Here is a 24445-nt window from a genome sequence, read left to right on the forward strand (position 1 = left end):
ATCACAAACCTCAATGAACTCATCTAGTGCATCATAATCTCATAAATCATCCATAAGCATAATCAATCCAACTAAAAAAATAACATAAATCCAATCACCCCAAGGGCATTGACTATGCACGGGTCCTAACATGATCATTCACAAAGGAAGAGTGTCAAGGTTGCACCCATCAAGATGACTTACATGAATTGAATGGGAGAGGCACTACACAAGTTATGTTACTAGAGTGACATATCAAGCTATTTGATTTTCTTAATGTTTTTGACTAACATGGATAATGTAATGTGATGTGATGCATTTTGGTGTAATTTATGGAGTTGTTACATGTTCAAGGATGATTTTATGGATCATTTATATGTCTTAACATTCAATTAATCTTATTTTATATTTATTTGTAACAAAATAATATTTTGTACTTGGGTACTTAGGTTGAGTCAACCTTATTTATTTCTAAAAGGTTGATGAATTGTATTAAAAGTGTTAGAAATAGGAAATATTGAAGGGGGTGGGAATCAGTATTCCAATTTTTTTCCCCCAACTATCGATATCTTTTATAACCTTAAAAATGCATATGTGAATAAACTAGAAAGTAAACATAGCAATAAATAATGCAACTCATAGCACCATTATTTGTTAGCTAGGGAAACACTGGCCAAGGGGAAACCTAGGTGGGATGGTACCCAATAAATGATCCACTAATCAAAGGTATCTTGTGGAAGATATTGACCCCTATTAGGAGTTTATTACATCTGTATAGTGTCCTGGTCCTTGTTAGAGGACTAGGCCCTATAAGAAGCCTCAAACCTATTAGGAGTTCTTATTACAATTACAAAGTATATGTAAGATGAGCCCACTTCCCAAATATCCAATTAAAATGATTCTCTATACACAAAAGGAATAGATACATAAACCTTGTGACAATGTTGATATCTTCTATATATAAATTTTCCTTTGAAGCTCACTATACATTATTTACATACTCTAATATTTCTCTTCTCTAACATCAATTTTGCATCACAAAACAATAGCGTAAAAATCACAAAAAATATTACACAAATTCACATCCAAAATTTTGTCCTTTATACCAAGTAACTCTATTCTATGGGCCTTGATGTCTCACATGTGTCCAAAATACAAAATCATACTTTTTTCACTTAGGGTTAACATATAGGATATCATCACTAATTGGTTAAGTAATTGTTTGACTTAACAAAATAAGTCTTTAACTTAAAATATCTCTTTCCTCAACTCTATCTTGTTCTGCCTGTACACACCTCAAATCACTAAATCCTTCATATCTGTATCTGTACTACTCATGATGAATCATAGAATTAATATCAAAATCATAACAAAATTTTCCTTCCTTAAAAGTAACTGTGCACATGCCAAAACTTTGCATGTGAATTGCGCCAACCAAAACTGTGTCTATGTTGATAGTTAAGCTTTATGCTACTTAGACAATTTTCTAAGTTATCAAACCAAAAATGTATCTCCATAATCTTCTATCTTAATATAGATAATATGTTTCCATAAATGAAAACCTTAATACATTTCCATAATCTTCTCTTTAGCCAAATTTCTAACAATCTTCTCTTCAAATTGATCTTCTTGTTGATTGTCAAAAGTTTCCTCCTTTATTTCACTATGGTTTAGCTATGGTGTGAAATGAGAAGTCTCTCACACTATGATATTCCAATCAAATTATAATTTATTATCAACTTTCTTAAGTTCATCTACAATGTGGCCAGATCCTCCTTCTCACCCTTCTTATCTTCTCGTTCATTCTTTTCATTTCCTTCATCTTTCTTATCTTTTTCTTCATTCTCTTCACCATTAGAACTTGTATAACCAACCAAACTATCAACAATAGGGCCATAATCCTTAAAAATAACTTTTTTTAAATCTATGATATTGGTGTTGTTAATATTCATTGTATTAGTAGCATTTATAATCTATGTGTCTCTAATACTATCACCTTTGATGCTTTATTTGCTTCTACATCTCTCATCATTGTATCTCCCTTATCTTTGTTGTATTAGTAGGAAGAGTTGGAGCTACTCCACCTATCTCCATAATTTCTTCTTTTTTGTTAGGTTCAAGCATATAAGGCATTATTTTGTCTTCTGAAGTCTTCTGTAAAGTCTTTGATATCCTTAGTGGTTTTGCTACAGATGGAGATTTTTCCTCTTCATTTTTTGTTGTGTCAATATAGGCTCTTCTTACTAGTTCACTAAGAAGTAGATCAATAAGATTTTCTATTTACTTAAGAACTTCTTCTCCCTATCCTTTCATAATTCTTATTATTCTCATCTTATCTCATACATGGGGATTCAGTAAATACCTTATTCTTTCTATTTGTGCATCATTTTTTACATTGTAGTACTTTCTCACTAATTATTCTCTCAAGGTTTTCTCTTCTTTCTTTAACTTCAACCTCTCCTCCTTTAATCTGTCATACAATTCCTTAGGTAATTTAAATATATCGTAAGAAGTGATTTCTTAAAATTTTTCATATACTGAATCATTGTCACATCCAAATTTCTCTACACATATAGGGGATGTCCGTCATCGAATTTCTTTAACTTCTTAAGATTTCCCTCATTCAATATAGAATCATGAAGATTTATAATTCTCGGATTTCATGAAGCTTTCTTTTTACTTCTTCCTTCTTCCTTGGTAGTTTCAATAGGTTTCTCTTTCTCTCCTTCCTCTTTCTCAATTTTAGTCTCTTTTGTTTTCTCCTTGGCCAAATATGTAACTATAGTTTTGACTTCTATTCTTAGGTCCAATGGATAATTCCTTCACTCTCTTATGTTTTGGAGGTTCTACTAGATCTTGTTTTACTTCACCTAACCTTGCTAATATTCTTGTACTTGGAGGTGTAGATGTCTTAACTTTCACTATACTAACATCTTCTTCTTCCATGGGTTGAACTGGTAATGATGGAACAAACTGTGGAATTGGTGAAAATGCTTCATATGGTACAATGAGTGGCTGTGTGGATGGAACTCTAACCATGAATCCCATAGCAGATCCATTTTCACTTACTAAGAGCTTGGAAATTAAGATCTTAGATTTTCCACTTGCTTTCATTTCTTTGGATGTGCCAATAGATTCTCTAAATTCTTCTTTATTCATACTTGTTTATTTGAGCATTTTACTTATCTTTTTTTCTACTTCCTTCTTAATGTCCTTACTATATAGTTGATTTTCCACTTCTCTAACTTTCTCTTCATAGTTTCCCCATTTAGGGCACTCTTCATTCTTTTCTATTTTAAGAATTATGTTTGCATAACCTTCAATTAATTCTTTAGTCATCTCATAACCCATAGGGTCAATGAATTTAACTCTTGGTTCAAATGCTTTCATACATGTCACATTTGTCTCAACCATAAAAAAAATTTCACCCTTATACTTCTCTAGAATGGAAGGTGGAATTCTAAATCTCTATTTCATCTCATATTGAAAACTTCTCATCATTTTTGATATATCTTCTACAAATTTTCCCACAAGATTTTTTTTTTAATAATGTATAATGAAATCCATTGTGCACTTGTTAGAGTTCCATTCATAATCAGCCATAGCAAGACATTTTCTTATCACTTGAAAGAATAGGTGTATCAATAAAGAATCAAATTTAAATGTTGTATTTTTAGTATTAGATTAAAGGATTAATTTCATTTCATTTAATAAATTACTTTTACTCCCTTCTTAAGATTTTATTATATGCACATGAATTTCCATTTAATAATTAAATATTAATTATTAAATTTCATTTACCTCTTAGAGTTTCCCTATTAGGGTTTTACGATCTCCTTTATTAGGATTAATCCATATTTTCATTCACTCTTTTTAGTCTGATAATATATTCCTCCATATTTTTAGAGAAAAGACCTTGCCTTCTCTTGTCTTTTTCTTCTCTATGATAGGTTCTTGCATGTAGGTGTTCTACTGGATCTATGGACTTGTTCTCATCAAATCATTCATTTTATTTTCTTAATCTTGTCAATGTTATCAACTAATTATCATCTAAGGATCTCAAAAATGTTGACCTTTTCTCTTCCTACAATCATCACGTAGGTTGCATGGATGAATTCATAAGGTACATAATTCATTTAGTGTTGTGGTTTATTTTGTAGCCAATTATTTTACTAATCAACCTCACATCTACTTGTTTGATTTTAACTACATTCATGTTTCTCCCATCAGATACTGATCTAGTGTTGGTTACAACCAATCCCTTAACACTCTTTTCGTTAATAGGGTTACTTCCCTCATTTCTTAATCTAGTCAACTTATGAATAATGTTTCTATCAACAATTACAAGAATATCTCCTATCTAAAACATATCCTCATGAATTCATCTTAGAATTATTCTTGTCCACTCATGTTGGTCAAACTCATCAAATAATATACACTTGGTAATATTTAGGTTTTCTAAATGTTCAAACCCTTGTTTGAGTGTTAGGTCATTGTTGTACACTAGGTTCATATCATAGTGGATGTTTTTGTCTCCAATTGTCTCAAACTTGCAATGAATATAAGTGTGGATATCTTCTAAATACACAACCCTACTAGGTACTTGTGAAAATGCACAAGATAGATCATCCTCAAGATAAATATATGGATGCTTCATAAAATTATTCCTAGGTATTTCATCTACATCACATATTGTGTGAATTTTTGTTCTTTCAAATTAAATCCTTCAAATTACGATTGCCTAATTGATAAATACCTTTAAAAGTCATAAAATTAGGCTTTTTTGAATTCACTTTAAATTTTCTTCAATTCACTTCAATTCTTCTTTTCAAATTCACTACTAAGGTCTCCTTAATTCTTTGCATGATCAAATGGTACTCAAAAATTTGATTTCAACCTTTAAATCCTTTCCAATTTACTTCTGCATTGATTGTGAAAGTATGCAAGCTTCAAAAAAATTCTCTCAATAACGAGTTGTAGGCACCCAAAAAATTGGCAGACCTAAAACAATACAAATTTTTATCAAATAATGAAAATTAAGGACAAAATTAGATAACAGAAGAAAACAACAGACTTTCAAATCAATGGTAACATCAAGTCATTAATCAATTAAATCACCTATCAAATAAAAAAGGACTTAAATCACTTTAAAAAGAGGAAAAACAATTCATAAAATCACAAAATGAAATAAAAAGGAAAAATGAAAAGACAAAATTTGAAAATAAATGGAAGATTTAATAAATCAATAAAAGCCTTTGGTCCTCACAAAAATGAAAATCCTCCTTTTCACATTTAAAAGAATTGAAAAATCCTCTTTTATCCCCACAAATTAAGTTTGTTGGACTCTTCCTCTTGGTGCCTTATGAGATATTTATAGTTTCACCATTCCTCTCAAGTCAAATGTAAAATCTTGATCCTTACACCAACTCCCTTTTGAATTCTTGTAAATAGGAGGGAAATCCAAGAGCAAAAGGACCCAAGTTTTAGGCATCTGAACTATAGGAACATTTAGAGTTATCATCTCTTTTAGCATTTTATTATAGAAAATTCATGTCATTTTGATATCATTTTAGCATTCATTTCATGCTAGTTAATATCATTCAGGCTTACATATGCACATGTTTCAAGAATTCTAGTATTATTATCTTCACATAATTTTCATTTTCATATAGATCTAGCATATACTTTGTGTAATGCAATGCCAAGGGACCCAAATTTGTCTCTCCCAAAAATGAACCCTCTAATTGTGATAAAGAACCCTCTCCTTAAATCAAGGCACTGATTGTGCATTCACCTGGGAGAACTCCTTGCTCACAACCCTTAACTCAATATTAACTTTTCTTTATCTTGTATTAATCTTTTTCATGCATGTTTACGAATTATTAAATTACTTTATTTAATTTTCACTTGACATCTCCTTTAATTAATTATTAAAATCTCATGCATGCATTATGCAACTCTTATCAAATTCACTTATTTTTACTTTTTAAATTAATTTCTTTTGACATTTTTTGTTTATTTTAGAAACTTAATTGATAAAATATTTATTAACTTAATTAACAATGATATTTAGCATTTATTTAAAAATGAACTCTAAATATATTATTATTAAATTAAATAAATATTATCACGTTCTAAATTTATACTTATAACTTTTATCTCCAAATTTAATTCTTTTTTAAAAATTAATTAAATATAATCAAAATAATTTTCCATTAAATTAAATCATTAATTTAATCTTTTAATTAGACTCAATTAATAGAAAATTCACCAAAGACTTATGAAGTCAAATACGAAAACCCATTATAGCAAAACTGACACAAAATCAAACTAAAGGGTTATAATCACGAATTAATGTTGTCTGACACATTCAGAGGGTAAACGACTTAGATACTTATCCTAATTTTCAATTAGGATGAATGGCTTAAAGGTTTAGGATTTGGACTCAAGAGTTTATCTCCCCTCTCTTACCATTGAGATAATGCGATAGGGTACACTCTTCTTGGAAATTTAGGGAAGTCAATACCTAGTACCTACAACTTGCATAAAATCCATGTATGTACAAGCACAATATTCTAAGCTAAATAGGTAATGGTAGGAAGTGGTGCATCGTGTAGATCCCAACTAGCAGGTGACTACAACTCCCTTCTTTAACCACATCAAAAATGCCATACATAAAGGAAACAAACACGCACACCATAGACATGCAAATATGGGTTAAGTATCCATAAGAAAACACGTAGAATAAACCATTTAACTAATCATCATCAATAGTTGAAAACACTATAATAATCATCATGCATACATTAAGTATAAAATACTAAGTAATCTCATCATATAATCAACTGAATGTAAAACAATATCTAATACTCTCAAAACAATGCCACTAATCATCAACATAAAACTAACCTAAAAGAGTTTGGCAATGACAACAAAAATGCGAACTAGGGGCAGACACTACATCCACCCCCTAGACTTAGGCTTACTCTTGGAAGCCTACATGAATGATAATTCTAAAGAGCTCACTGTGCAGGTCCCATTGAACCCTTTCTGTTGTAGGAGGATATGACTAACACTACAACAATAATATTTGAGATAACAAAGTACTATGATAACCATATAACATACTACCTATAGTCACTTAGAGCAATATGATTTTGGTTTAATAGTAAACCGAAAATCATATTGATCCAACATTCATTCTTTTAACAAGTATTGAAATAAATCCCCTAAAACATCCTAAACAAGGATAACATAATGATCACAAGGACAATCAAAAGAATACTACCTTAAAGCATAGGTAAAAGATACATGGTTTTGAAAATAGTTTAAGTTTCAATTTTTTTTGTTTTGCCTATATTTAGGTTTACGTATAATTTCAGTTTTAAAGTTTAAGTGTTCAAGTATGAAAAATATATAACTAAAAGTTTAAGTTCTATCTCAGTTCAACTAGTTCAAGTTTTAGTTTGAAATAGATACACATAACAGTTTATTTTTTATTTTTGTTCAACTAATTAACAAATAGTGGCATTCCAATATACCCAGAGCTCCCAATGTAGAAACTTGGGCTCTGATACCAAATGTAATGCCTCACCAAGGGATCCAAATTCGTCTCTCCCAAAAATGAACCCTCTAATTGTGATAAAGAGCCCTCTCCTTAAATGGGGGCACTGATTGTGTGTTCACCTGGGAGAACTCCTTGCTCACAACCCTTAACTCAATATTAACTTTTCTTTATTTTGCATTAATCTTTTTCATGCACATTTATGAATTATTCAATTACTTTATATAATTTTCACTTGACTTCTCCTTCAATTAATTATTAAAATCGCATGCATGCATTATGCAACTCTATCAAATTCACTTGTTTTTACTTTTTAAATTAATTTCTTTTCACGTTTTTAATTTATTTTAGAAATTTAATTGATAAAATATTTATTAACTGAATTAACAATAATATTTAGCATTTATTTAAAAATAAACTCTAAATATATTATTATTAAATTAAATAAATATTATCACGTTCTTAATTTATACTTATAACTTTTATCTCCAAATTTAATTCTTTTTTATTTAATTAATTTCTCAATTAATTAAATATAATCATAATAATTTTCCATTAAATTAAATCATAAATATGATCTTTTAATTAGACTTAATTAATAGAAAAAGTGGCATTGTTTTGAGAGTATTAGATATTGTTTTACATTCAGTTGATTATATGATGAGATTACATAGTACTTTATACTTCATGTATGCATGATGATTATTATAGTGTTTTCAACTATTGATGATGATTAGTTAAATGGTTTATTCTACGTGTGTTCTTATGGATACTTACCCCATACTTGCATGTGTATGGTGTGCATGTTTGTTTTCTTTATGTATGGTGTTTCTGATGTCGTTAAGAAAGGGAGTCGTAGTCACCTGCTAGTCGAGATCTACACGATGCACCACTTCTTGCCATTGCCTGCTTAGCTTAGAATATTGTATATTGCACATGTGTAGATTTTATGTAGGTTGCAGGTACCAGGTGTCGACTTCCCTAAATTGTCAAGATGAGCGTACCCTATCACATTATCTCAATGGTAAGAGAGGGAAGATAAACTCTTGAGTCCAAATCCTAAACCTTTAAGCCATTTGTCATAATTGAAAATTAGGATAAGTATCTGAATTGGTAACCCTTTGCATGCGTTAGACGACATTAATTCATGATTTTAACCCTTAGTTTGATTTTGTGTATGTTTTTCTATGATGGGTTTTTGTATTTTACTTCATGAGTATTTGGTGAATTTTCTATTAATTAAGTCTAATCAAAAGATTAAATTAATGATTTAATTTAATGGAAAATTATTATGATTATATTTAATTAATTGAGAAATTAATTAAATAAAAAGAATTAAATTTGAAGATAAAAGTTATGAGCATAATTTTAGGATGCAAAATTTGGAAGAGGAAATTTGGGAAAATTCGTAGAGAGAAGTTTTTGGAAAGAAGTGAATCCTCTTATAATCTTTGGGTGGTTGCAAGTTACCATTAGGTTTAGGTAGGGTCTTGTGTTTTGATCACTGATTAAATTATGTTATTTAGATAATTCTGTCTTCTTCATGATTGTTGAGATCGATTCTTTGGATTTCATTGCATGAATCTATCACTCTCTTGTTTTAAATCTTTTGCTATTCAATTTCATCTGTAGATCCATATTGAAAAACTATTTAGAAAACCTTGTTCTACAATTGAAAGAATTTAGTATTAAATTAGGATTTGGGTTTGAATTAAAATGGAATCGAGAAATTTCATCTGGGTAAGGTTTTGAATTTTTTTTTAAAAAGATAAAATTTTAAATTAGATATTTGAATGGTTAAATGTAATTTTCCTATTAGGCTAATATTGTAAATATTATTAAAAAATAAAATAAAATAAAAATATAATATAAATATGTATTTTTAATTGGGGGTGTTGTTTTAATCAAAATTTAAATAAATTAAATTTTAAAATGCATAACATTTATGTTAGAGAGTTAATAATATAAAAAAAATAACATTGGGGAGGGGGTTTTGCTCCACCCCCCCTTCTTAGCTCCCGCAGCAGTTCATGCTACCAATGTGTGTAGACAGAGCTGCAGCATGCGGTAGCAACCTGCCTGCGGCTGCACAATATACTTTAAAAGCAGGCAGGCTTTCAAATATACGTTGTTTTGTTTATTGTTAAAATTTTATTATAGCCAATAGTGGTATGTTGTGATGGTTAAGTTGTTGAGTTGTTATTCTTGCCATCAAGGTTCAAATCTCACAGGCATGAGGTCCCCCGTTTGTGGCCTCACTGGTTCATAGCTCCAGGTCAAAGCGTTTACCCACAACAAATTATTTATTTATTTATTAAAATTAAATTATATTTAATATAATTTGTTAAATATTAATTTTTCTAATTTTAAATTGTATTTAATTTAAATAATTAATTATTAATGTTATTAAATTTAAGTTATAATGAATATAAATTATTAATTATTAATAAGTTTTATTAATACATATTAATAATTAATTAAATAGTAATGATATAGTTTTATATTTAATAATTAACTTAATTAAATTTAGTTTAATTAAGGTTAATTAATAACGAATGTTGTAAAATGAAGTTTTTAAATTTATTTAATAACTTAAATAAATTATTACCTTTGAATATTTTGGAATAGTAGATGCAAATTATATACTTAATTAATTAATTAAATTAAATGTAATTTAATTAGGATTAATTAATATGGGAAGTTGTTTAACTTAAGTTTTAAATTTATTAAAATATTATAATACAGATTTAATTAAGATCGTAGATTATTTTCTTTGAAAATCAACAAGCATTATTTTATTAATTTAAATAAATATTTATCTTGGGATTATTTTAGGAAATTGACCTAAAACCAAATAGGGATAACTTTGTAAGAATGGGTTAATTGTAAGGGTGAAACTGCAAAAACTATCGACTTTAAAACTTACACTGAAACGGAAACTAGACTTAAACCTTATTGTTTATCTCAACTTTATGTTTTCAAACTCAACCCAAACTATAAGATTATTTTGTCTTCTATGTGATGTCTATGTTTGGGGTTTGGGTGGTCCTAGCTTTGACCAATTTAGGTTGTTACTAGAGGCTTGGGGGTTATGAATTTGTGATGTTATGTTGATGTTTTGGTCTTGATCTTTTAAAACCCAACCATGGTAATGCGATAGCATGCTCTATGATGTGTGTGGATTATTGATTGTTATTTCTTTCTAGTATCCTTGTGTGAAGTTGAGTTGTATGTTTATGAGATACCTGACTTAACCATTTTTGAGTCATTGATAAGTTATATTTGATTTAATTTATTGTCGCTTTGAGAGGAATGAGATGTTTTGAATGATTTATCCTTGATGATGTCATGTTGTGACATGTTTGACTTGACCATTTTGGACTCTTCGATCAGTATTATTATTGGGATACTTTTTGGTTGCTCATTGAGAATCGATGGATATTGTGATTTATTTTTGATGCTTTTCAGTTGCTCATGGAGAACTAATGTGAATATTGTGGATTATTTGTTGACACATTCTTCATATTTCAAAAATTTAGGTGATTTAGAGAGCATTTTGAACCCTTTTCTTAAGATACAAACATATAACAAAGATATGATGCTATTTATAGGTCAACCTGGGTTGAGGTGTGTTGAAAGAAGTCCTAAAGGTAGACCCATTGTGAGATAGATATGTGAAGAGTTAGAGTTCCATCTATACTCTCAAATACTGCAACCTAGTAGATCCTTAGTTCATAGACAAGGAGAAAATGTTAGCGATGAGGGGGATGAGAATGCGAGTTCTATACATAAGCTAAACTAATATTAGTTTTGTTTCTCTAGTAGATCCTTAGTTCAAAGACAACCATATCAATTTTCTTTCTTTAATACAGAGACAACTATCTTTAGTGATTTATAGATATTTAATATTTTATATAAAACTTTGTACAGAGCAAATTATTTTTGTACATATAAACAATGAGAATGGTTATATTAATTATAGATGGATATAAAATTTTCTATCTTAGAAGGTGCAACAAAAACTTTCTTAAGATGAACATTATTATGTTTGATGTGGTTTTCTTTCAGTGCATGTTGATATAGAGAGAGATGGTAAGCAACCGTATTAGTAGAATATTGGTAAAGAATTAAGCTATTGAAGTGGGTGAATCAAAAAAAATAATGAAAATAGTAAAAATATTTGTCAAGCCATAATACTTCATCAAATCTTCAACATCATCTCTTAAATGGAGGCTATACTTTTTGGCAAAAAAATAGGGCTCCATCACTACTAACCAGGATAAACTTTAAGAAACACCCCTATAGAAAAAGATATAAATTATTCGTGAATCTTTCATTACTTTGAAAAACCAAATTATTTTTATCAGCGAATCTCACAATTTTTTTAGTTTAAATATTATTTACATTGGTGATTATTTTGGAATCATAATCTTTGAGTAGAAAATATTGGAAAATTTGAATAATAATAAGTTCACTAATCGTCACGAAATATTACAAATCAAAATTGAACATGTTTTATCTCATGAAAATTATGAGGATAATTATATTATATTTTAAATCAATAGTGAAAACTAAATATTAGTAATATATCCCTAAAGTATCTAATAATTATGATAATTATTGGTGAATTAATTTTTTAATTATTAGTGAATTAATTTTAATTTATTTGATAATATATAATATTTAGGCGAATCAAGTCTAATCATGTATCGAATATTGTGGCAAATCTTTGAGTTTAATTTTTTTAATAAAATAAATTATTCAACAATTTAAAATATTTTAGAACTAATAGAAATGTGAAAATTTAGGTTGCATTAAATCTTAAATTATTAGCCAAATTACTAGCGAAAAAATCTAAAATTCACAAAATTATGAATATTCACCACTAAAAAAATACCCTACTACTAACTCTTCAATATCCTTCTAAGAGAGGTGACATTATATTATTATTCAACTAAAATTCTAGTCCACAAAACTATTCTTCGCTACATTTTCCATTCAATGTGTTTGTAAAATGAATGAAAATGAAGATCACATATCATTTAAGGGGTTTATTCACCTTTTACATGTTTGGAAGAGTAGAAAAAGGTCATAATGTGTGTGGATGGTCTAAATTCATATCCAATTTGGAACATTTCATACTTGGTTCAGTAGGTAAAACATCTAATTTGGCAACATAGGATACATGTAGTCATTTATGAATATTTAGAAATTTCTTGAACTTGGGGCAATATACTTTTGTCCTAAATTGAGCTAAAAGGTGGGCAAAAGGTAAAGAAGAGAAGCTTTATTTGCATCGAAGGGAATACCTATGGAATTTTTTTTCTAATATATAGAAATTGGTCAAGTTTTTGTCTTTGGCAATATACTAATGAAACTAAACCTTTAGTCAAAATAATTTATAGGAGTTGAGTAAAGAATTGATTGGTGGGTGGGAAAAGAGTAATAAAAGAGGGGATGAATGTGGATAACAATTTTTTAATATATAGAAATTGGTCAAGTTTTGGGTTGTATTCCATTTGTCTAATATATTCATCAATATGCATCAATAAATTAATTATAAACTATTTAATATTGTCTACTTCTTGCCTCACCTCTTAATTCCATAGAATTTTGTTGTTGTTTTCAAGCTTGATATATAATTGATCAAAATTTATAAGGTTTTCAAGCTTTTGATTACTTTTCACATTAGATCTTATGTTGGTTAAAATTTATTATACATTAACCTCTCTGTAGCTTTTCTATTATCCTTAGCTTAAGAAGTTTGAAATGACAATTTTTGTTGCAACACTTTACATGATTGCCACTTCCCACCTATATAGGTCAGGAAAATACCATACTTGTAATGCACTATGTCTATACTAACAAATTATGAGACTAAAACCAATTATTTAGATTGGGAGGTGCATTTCTTGAGACAATACTCTTCATTCATTTGGACAATTTTATTCTCTTCTTGATTAGATCATGTGTGTGGACATTTTTTAAATTGAATTATCCAACTAAGATAATTGGTTTGAGAACCCATAGAACTACTTTGTCCAAGCCTTGTGAATGGATTGACCTTTATGAGAAAATGGATTGGCATCTTGGTCTTCTATTGACTATTGATGATTATTTTGAAGATAATTTTATATTTTATACCTAAATTAATATAGTTTATGACACCTACAAGATGGGAAGCATGATATGATTCTAGAGTTTACTAATCAAAATAATACAAGGTGTAGCATAACATATTTTCTTGAGGTGGTTGCACAAGAAGGTAGATGATTATTTATGCTATCATTTATTAATAGTGACTGGAAATTTACATTTAAGTCATAAGACAATATAACATCTATTTTGGATAATTATAGTATGGATCATGAGATCATATTAACATTACTCATATTAAAAATCAAATCAAGGCAATAGTCAATGTGGAAACTCATAATGATCTCATTAGGAATTCAGTGAAACATTTGCAAACTATAGTCTCAAGGATTATCACCCTTGTACTATGAGAGCATGGATAGTGGGTCTCCTTCCATCTCTTAGATCACCTTGGAGGATCTCCATCCTTGGTCAAGTTAAAGATTATGGAAGCCCATTCTTCCATTCATCTTCTTGGTCCATGAGCATGGACAAATTGTTGTCCATTTCATTCCATCTTGGGTTGGTGTCCTCAATAAGAACGTGAAGGTTTGTCTTTCTTCATCTCTTGTGAAGGTTAGCTATCCTTTCCATTTGAAATCCACTTCCTCTAAATTCAAAATTGATTATCATATGAATCTTCCTTTACATGTGTGCAATAAAAATTCATTTAGACTAGTCACAAAGATTAATAATTTATGCAAGTATATTTGTGGCATAAACATATAAAATATGCCTATAATTCTACTATAATCATAGATTTATCTTCTAGCCTAGTTGCTGCTATACTATAATAAAAATGCCTTCAATCCAAATGTTATGGACATGTCCTGCCTACTAGTCATGGTTGACAAAAAGACAGGAAAATACATTACAAATGACTTACCTCGATCAGTGCAAATACCTGGTAGATAATACAAAAATTGACATTCTCTCCTTCCATCAATAAAAATCATAGGTCTCTATAAGCCATGGTTCAAGGTTAATCAGCTATACATATTTCATTTTCATCATTTGAGGATGAATATTTGATGCTATTATAAAAATCTATCCTTTCAATTGCTCATCGTATAAAGACTCAATTAGAAACATGAAAATGCCTCTTTTATTTTATTTATTTGTAGAAGGAATTATCCTACACTATACAAGGCTTGATTGAGTCTTCAAATGATCTCCTATGGAAAAATTGTGTGGTATTACTTGATGTAGAACCCTTCGAGTTAGAATCCAAACTTATAATTGGGAGTCACATGTTTGTGGACTTTACACTAATAGGTGATAGAGGGTTTCTAGAACTTGTGTTATTGCTTGCACCCTGCTGATTATTGAGTGTCTTACAAATGAGTCCAAACAACTTATGTATAGGACCAATATCCTCTAGTCTTAGGACATCTTTCATTTAAAGGGGAAATTTCATAGAGCCATAATGTATAAATGTCCATTGGTGGTGATTTATTCAACCATTCTTCTAAATTTAAATAAATTAGAGGAGTGTCTTTCCCTCCAACATTCCATGTTGATGTAAAAATACCCTAAAACATTGGACAACTATTTCTTTGGAAACATTAGTTTCTATTCTTCCATGCTTTATTTTCTTAGAAGTATTCTTCAACCATTTCTTTGTCCAGTCTTTTCAAAAGAAATATGAGTCCTTATTAGAACCACTCCACCTTTATTAGAAAATGCTTCTTCCCTACCTCCTTTTGTGTATCCTTTTGGAACATCATTTGCATGTAATTCACTAACTTTTCTCTTTATATTTAAATATTTTCTAACTAAATTTTGTGGCAATGAAAACTTGTTATTCTTCTCATTAGCAGCTTTTGTTGTTGAGCTAGCATTTACAAATCCTTTGTCACACTTCAAATTTGAAAACCTTGATGCTAATAAATAGAGTATGATCATGCCAAGGAATCTTCTACATTGTTCCATTAGAGAAAAGGGCAGCCAAGCCTACTTTTCCTAGCAAGAACAATAGATAAAGAGAAGGAAACAAAATAAAGGCAATCTAAATCCCCATTTTTGCATAAAAGAGAGCAAGGTATCTATGTGCTCCCTATCTCTATGGTTCCCACTTGACCTCCATCCTACTACTAGAAGACAATGACTCCATTTCCTTGACAATGTTATCCAATGACAATCTGGTAGCTTTAGTCACTGTAGCTTTAGTCACTAGATGCTAAATACTCCTTGGACTCCTTGATGTCTTCAATTGGTGAAGTTCCCTTCACAAATTCATTGGCATTGACATTGGTGGGATTTATCTTTGGAAGCTCATAGATAATTTGCACAACTTCTCTCATTTTTGGTCTCTTCACACTATACTCCTCAACACAAAGCAATGCCACATAAAACACATGCATCACCTCATGCAATAGAATGCTAGAGAGCCTTGTATCTAAGATCTTGGGAACTCCTTTAGTTGTAGATTCTATCATCTTTCTCACCCATTGAAAAATGTCCACTCCATCACCAAATTTTCCAATATGCCTTCTTCTTGTAACCATCTCTAAGAGAATGACATCAAAGCTATATACATCACTCTTCTCATCAACTTTCAATATGTGCACATACTCTAGATAAAACATGCATGAATAACAAATTATAGAATGACTCATAAGAAAGGTACATTGTACATAACTGATTAAGACTTGATATATTAATAGTGTTGTACATGAATACTTCATGAACCCAATAGTTAAAAGTGTTGTGCATCAAATCCTATGTCATAAATCCTATGAGTATTAAAGATTGTAAAAGATAAAAAAACACATTTGAAAAGAATATGCGAGGAAGTGTCATGTGAAACACTAAAAAAAAGTTATCTAGTGTAATGTAGCCATAGGAGCTACTATTGAAAACATGCATTTAGATGCTCCAGAGTCTTGTAGAATTAGAGGTAAATAGAATTTAGCACATTGAAGCCATATGTGTTGATTCTATCATAGAAGAAAGTAAAAGTTGTGAGTTTGCTGTAGCGTTGCATCAACCACAGTTGATAGATTTTAATGTGTAGTAGAAGACATAGCTATGAGGGACACTCCACCACTTTCACCCTCATATTTGAAAAATGGGAGGAATTTAGTTAATAGATTAATGACTCATTTTAGTGAAGATGATTTCTCCTTGGAATTAAAGACTGAAGCCCTTCCAAAAATTTATAGAATTATATAATAGATGGAAAAAAGACAAACCAACCAGTATAAAATAAAATTAAATATTTGGTTTTATTATATTTAGTAAGTAGATTTAAGAACAACCATCCGATCTTTTCCAAATTTCATAATCATTGTCATGTTGCAAAATGATAAGATTGTGATGAGAGCAAAATCCAAGACAAAAATGAACACAATAGGAAAGGGGGACTATTATTATTAAAAATCATATGCTATTACATTAAATACAACAAAAATAGATTCCATGACATGCCCTATTGGCTTACAATGTTATTAGATTCTGGAAACCCTTCTCATAGTACCTTCTCCCAAACTCCACCAAAAACTGCCTTTACAATGCTAGAAAGGTCCTTAAGTAAACCTAATTAGGTTTAGGGTTAGGAATAAATTTTAAAATATGCCATTTTGCATTGACCACAAAAATAGAGGGTTATAGAAAGCACGTCAGAAGTCAGTGTAAAATTAGAAGAATCTAGAAATGTTAGTCCAACTTCTAGAAGACATAACTTTTGATTTGGGACTCCACTTGATAAATCATTCACATTTTTGGAAATCTCTCCAAGCACTCTATAGCCCATGGAAAATATTAGTTTTTCTTCCATTTTTTTGGCCCGTATGAGACCATTTAGTGCTCCAAATCTGACTTTGAAGTGCTCTTAGGAGGTCTCCATGAAACTTAAAACTACAATAACTTTCAAATCGTAAAGCCTTTTGACCTAATTATTTTTTTGGAATACTTTAAATTAAAATTATAATAATACCTCCAACTTAAACACTCTAACTCATTATAATTATGGTTCAATTATAAAATAACCTATTTTCTACATTGGCACGTATCCCAAGGTGCTCAAAAAATTTAACCTAGAAAACCAATAGTGGAACTATGAGAGTTGGAATCTTTATTTGACCCAAATGGGTATCTAGAAATGAAAACACTTTAAACATAAACTAACACTAAGCATATTTTTGGGCGATACAGGATTGCTCTTACACCACTAGATGCTCCTACATCAGATTATAGTTCATGATCATTTATTCATGTCAAATTTAATAGTTGGAGAATAAGGACTAGTGGGGGAATATGCTGGAGACATAGGGCTATAACTAAGAGAACTTATATTGTAGGATGGTGATGTAGGACTATATCCTAGAGATGTAAGGACTGTAGCTTGGATATGTGGGATTGTAGCTTGGAGATGTGGGGCTATATCTAGGTGATGTGGGACTATATCCAGGAAATAAGGGGCTATAACCTGGGGATGAAGGGCTGTAGCCAAGAGATGAGGATGGTGAGAAGGCCATACCACCAAGATAAGGAGAAAATTAGGCATTTGTAATTGGTGAACTATAGAGACTTGGGCTCAATAAATAGCTAGATGACATCATTGGATCATGATATGGTGTTCCCACTATTAGGGACCAAGATGGTGTTATGCTAAAGTCTACCATTCCTTCCATATAGCTAGGTAGTTGGAGTTCAATTTCTTGTTGTAGCATCTGGTCATCCAAATATAGAGCACAATCACCTGTACCAATCAGAGCCAAATGACCAAGCATGATGTTCTCTGTAACACCCCTTAGAGGGTCTACTTAAAAAAAAACAACAACATTCAAAAGACTATCAACTATTTCCTCAAATAAACATCACATCATTGGCCCTATATCATTATGATTGATACCATATCTAGTAATGGCCTTTAGATGGCCTCGATATGTCATTGTGTCACAAAAAATGGCTAAATGCCTATAGTTCACATATGACACATCAAAAGAAATCACAACACAAAGCTCATCTAGAAGAGATTTCCTCAAAACCTCAATTCCAAGCACCTCAATTACTTCAATCAACATCTTCATGACACATAATAGCTAACATGTTCACCCCTTTTATATCCAACATCCATTCTAACTTAGGCTTAAATCATTCATTCTCATCAAACTTGTCAAATTTTATAGATTTTATAAACACTTTATTAATATCTAGAATTCCTTAGAGAGCCATCTCTGTGAGCATATTACTCTCAATTTTCTTTAGGAAAATATTAGCTTCAAAATTTTGATCTTGTACTTCACCTTTAGGAGCCTCTTCATTCATAATATGTATACACAAAATAAGTTTTTTTGCATTATCATCATTAAAAATGCATGTCAAATCATCATCAAACTCAAGGTTTATTTTTTCTACAATATCTACCATACTTAGCTTCTTATCAATCATCATCTCTCTATTCAATTCAATATGCAACAACCATAGAGATATTTTTTCAGGTGCAATATCCTCATCTAGAATTTCATTATAAGATTTGACAAAATCAACATTCTCCTCTATGATAGTGCTCATTGGATCTGGATCATATCACACTTTAGTAGCCTCTATAACACTCTGTAATGTTGGGTACTCTAAAGCACATTGGGCATTCTTTTCTCTTTCTTTTTTCTTGCTAACCTCTAGCTTTAGATACACTAAAAGTGATGGTGTTCTTATTTTATTTTCCACATTTATAATTTCTCTAAGTTGAGGAACACCCAAAGTAACATTTTTGACACTAACACCAACATAATGGAAAGTATTCAATGTCATCTGAGTAGATGGTTCACCAATAGATTGCATTGACACACATCCAATCATCTTCCTTGGGGCTACTATAGACTAAAGGAAATGTGATTCAATCTCACTGACTACCCATTCGAATGCTTACTTGGCAAGGTGGTACTCCTTCAATACACGTTTACTTGCAAATGTACTACGTAGTAAAATATTGAAGAAAAGAGTAACATTCTTTTGGGCCTAAATACTAATGTGATCATTATCTGGAATGACCTTTAGCCCTTCCCAAAGCTTGTCAATTGCTTCTAAAATCTCCACAGGATGCATAATCATCATTCCTTGGATCAATTTTGAATGTCTTCTAGGCATTCCATATGAGCCTTTTTAGATTTACAAGCATTGGCCATGAGTTATCACCACTAGGAGCAATCTCTGTGCCTAACTCCTATCTATTTGACTCTAGTTTTTGCAATTCTACATAAAAAACATTTTGGAACACCCTAATGGTTTTCAAATCATCTACATGTTCTAGTAACATGTAGCTAGGATTCTAGTTTTCTTGTTCAATTTCATATCTATAAACATTTTCAAACTCTTTCTTTTTCATCTTCAGAGAATCAAGTTTTTGTAACTCAATCCAAATGACATCCATATCATCCTCACCATACAAGAACTAGATGATATCACTAAGTGAATTCCTAACAATCCCATCATATTTAACAATGATGTCTTCCATAGCTTTCACAAGATTATGTTGTATATACCCTGTTTCTAATGTTTTTTTTGTAGTATCTATCAAACCTTCACATCCTCCCATTGCATGGAAAAAGAACTCTCGAGGAGTCAAACCATGTAGATAGGAATTAACCACAAATCCTCAACTTTTTGGGCCTTTATCATCCTTTGTAAAATGTGGAAGAGCTCTTCCATCAAATCCATAAGGAATTCACTTCCCTTTTACATTTTGTTTGTCCCACACAAGAAGTCATTTGAGATATGTTAATGAAACTTCCTTTAGACCCAACAGTAACCATAGCCTTCAAATTGTTGCTCTCAAATAAACATTTTTGTGCACTACTTCCTACATCATCATGAGCCTTATTTAACACCTAAAAGGGAAAATAGAAGACAAATAAGTATGAGGTAGAGAATTAAGTAAAAATTTGATATACTATATATATACATTTAACAAAAATGTTATGATTCAAGCTAAATTGATTCAATTTTAATGTTGAATATGTTATAAGTTCCTAAGTTGCTACTATTTTTCAAATGAGCTATATGTTCAACATTTATCATAAGTTTGTAAATTGATTTAATTTTAAATGTTTAAAAAAATGTATTTCTAAAAATTGTAACTTTAATAAACTATGATTCAAGTTTGATTCTTAATGGAAAGTATTTATATCTAACTGATTAAAGAAACCTGATTTACTCTATTTTCAAAGGACTTCATCATTGTTTGACTAGATTTTGCTTCCAATTGCTTGTCCTAAGAAGCCTTAATAAGTTTCTTGACTTCATTCTTTGCTTTCAAATCATTTCATTGGTGACTTCCATAATTGTAACATCAACAATTGTGTCTCCTATACCAATACTTAAACCCTGTTGTAGAAACCAGTAGTTTACAAGCCATTGTGTGTGATCTAAAAAGTTACAAGTAACATCTGGACCAACTTCCTGGAAAAATGCAAATATATCAGTGCAGCCATGCCATAAATCTAGAACAAAAAGTCTCAAAATATAATTATATTCTTTTAGAATTCTTCTATAATCTTATATTTCTCAACATTACTATAGTACTGATAGTCTTATATTGCTTGGCATTACTTATGTTACGTGTGTGTGTACTTCTGCAATGTGCACACCATCACAGGGTTGTACATGTTCTGTCATGTAGTAAATTTTTTCCCCTTAAGTTCTTTTAGAGTTTCTTTTGAAAGCAAAATAAAAAGATTGTCTAGTGTCTTCTCTTTATCCCTTGATGTGCTAGCCTACTAAGACTAGTTATTCTAGTATAAAAAATCCACAAGATTTGTATCCTAACTAAATAACACATAACTGGAATGAATATGTAACTGTAGAAAATGTCACTAATTCACTAATTTGTGTTTCTTTATGACACCTTCTATTTTTATTTCATTATCTACATATCTCTATCAAATGGATTTCTATTTCTTGCAACTTAGTATCTTTTAACTAAAAAATCTTGATTTTCTTTTACATATATTTCACTTTTTCTTGAAGATGGCCACCATTAATGAACACATATTCTCTTTTGTTTTTGATGGTTTTTGAAGGATCCAAGTATGAGTATATGATCCGAACATAATCTTAAATATGGGTTTATCATAACTTTTTAACAATTTCAATGAAAAAAAAAAAAATTTCAAGCGTCCTTTGATGTAATTTTTCTTTTCAACTAGTCTTAATTTAAAATGAAAATACTATGAGAATTTCTTGACATCGTGAAATAAAATAATAAAGAAAAATTTGGAAGGCATAGATTTCTTCATATTATTCACACATTTTGAAAACCAAATAACACAAGAACACAAAAGTTAACTTGAAAGGCTAATTTGATATAAAATATTTAGAGGATGAAATCAACATTATGATGAAGTCCACCTCTTGAATGATTAAGATGTTTGACAAATAAATAGTGGCTTTTTATTGTTTATGTTCACTTAGAAAAATAAGGCTCAATGAAATAATTTGAATATTATTTAATAGTAGTTTACAATGTAATATGCATGAGTTTAATGTAATGATGTTGTTTACAATGTGTTATAGATTGGAACTAGATTGTGCAACACATAAACAATTGTGTCAGTGAATGGAAAGTTTCTTGGCCCCATTATATATGTTCATGAAGGTGATAATCTTGTTATTTATATGAACAACAATAGACCCTATAATGTGACTCTTCACTGGTAATTATAAACTACTATGCACCAAATTATACTACCCATGTCCTCATTATTTTTATTTTTATGAACGTTAGATAGATCTTCTATTGAGATTTAATTATTTGTGATTATTGAAGGCATGGGGTGAAGTAGTAGAAATCATGTTGGGAAGATGGACTTTCATATATAACACAATTTTTCATTTCACCAGGGAACAAGTTTACATACAACTTTACAATCACAGAACAAGAAGGGATGTTGTGGTGGCATGCACATATTACACACTTGTGCCTTATTTAATCCATAAAAAAAATTGATCTATAGTATGAATTTGGGGGCCTCATTTACCATGATATTGTTACCTTATGCCTACAACCTATGAGCACAATAATCTAGTGAAGATGTGCATATCTTGAAAACACATCAGTCTAGTGCAGACACATGACCTATGAACTCTATAGTCTGATGAGGGCCTATGACTAATATAAAAATGTTATGGCTTGACCATTATAATGTACCTTTGTCAATAATATGAGCTCTTATGCAATCAAATGAAAGCCTACAACCTATGAGCACAATATTCCCATGAAGATACATCTCTTGTAGATACATCAACCCAATGATGACACTTGACCTAGGGATGCAATGATCCAATGAGAGTTTGAATTTTGGTGATTGTCACAACAATGATTCCATGAAGACACATATCTAGCAAAAAAAAAGCACAATGGAGAAACATGACCTCTAAATGCAGTGGTCTAGCATGAATTTGAATTGATGAAGGATGAAACAATATTGACAAATTCGTCAAAGGGAAGTTGTTGGAAACTTGATTTTTTTTTAATCAAAGGGAAATCATTGGAAAATTGATATATTATTGATAACTGACTACATCTATCAAATGTATGTAGATGTCTCTTGAGTCAAATTTAGTCCAAGAAGCTTTCAACTCTAATTTATCTAATAGGTGTGGAAAGTGCTATTGAATTTAGTTATATGAAATCCTTTGAGCCTTTTGAGAAGGTCATGCTATCTTCAACACATGTCACGTTATTGCATTAATGCTAAAACCTTGCTGTCATGGAAGATCTTCATGTGCATCCTTGTAGTGGTTGATTCTTTGAAGGGCCTCTTTGAGAAGATCAAACTTGATGCCCCTAATGGTTTGTGGATTTAGACTCTACTCTTAAGGATTCATCTATGGTTGTTGATGGTGCCAATAGCTCTAATTTGTTTGATCAAGTTTGCATAATAGAAGCTCACCTACTCACTTGCACAAACATCCCCAATGCTAGATGCAAGCTCTACCCTTAGCATCACTTTCTAGATCACTGCAATGACACACTAGAATGACAACCACTATTGAACCACACTCCTAAATTTTTTCCAATGGAGTGAGAAAGAAAAGAAACTTTAGGAAGCTGTGCATAGGAAATGGGCTGCTTCTTTATTCCTCTCTTATAGATTTGATGTCATTGATTTCATTTGGAATTCGAGACTACATTCATCCTTTTCTCACAAAAGAAATGGCTCTGTTCAATGGCCATGAGGAGCTTTCGATAAAAAAAGATCCCTCATCACTCATGATAAGAAACCTAATTGCAAGATGATGACTCACCCTTTAGATCACTTTCCAGGAAACCATAATGACATGTTAGAATGACAACCACTATCAAACTATTATGCAAATTATGCCAAAGAATTTTCATAGAGACAACTCTAGGGATCCCTTACATAACAATCAAGATACTTCATGACCCTCCAATAGAAAGGATGTAAATGCCAATATTCAAAATTTGGAAAGCATTCACCCAATGCTAGATGAGGGCTCACCATTAGACCAACTTCAAAATTATTGAACATATGCACTATAGAATGACAACCACTACCAAGCCTCTTCTGAAATTGTACTGGTTGAGTGATCAAAGAAGATGATCTAAGAGAGAGTCCACAAGTAGGCATTCATTGGGGGATTCACACACGTATAAAATTTCTATAGTAGCAATGTAGCATATTGATGGTAATCAATTTCCACTGCGACTTGCTGTGTTTTTTATTTTAAACAAATTAGATTGGTCAAAATTTTGAGCAACTCTTGAAGGTTTTCCACCAAGAATTGGTTAAAATTTTGACC

General features: G+C 30.6%; 1 pseudogene; it reads right to left on the bottom strand.

Moving 5' to 3' along the window:
• Nucleotides 1-17882: 17882 nt before the first annotated feature.
• Nucleotides 17883-24273, bottom strand: LOC149553698 (DNA-directed RNA polymerase II subunit RPB1 pseudogene; annotated as a pseudogene).
• Nucleotides 24274-24445: the final 172 nt, after the last annotated feature.

Source organism: Cupressus sempervirens, chromosome 6 (genome assembly GCF_028749045.1).
Source record: "Cupressus sempervirens isolate cs-2001-9-10 chromosome 6, ASM2874904v1, whole genome shotgun sequence".
NCBI lineage: Eukaryota > Viridiplantae > Streptophyta > Pinopsida > Cupressales > Cupressaceae > Cupressus > Cupressus sempervirens.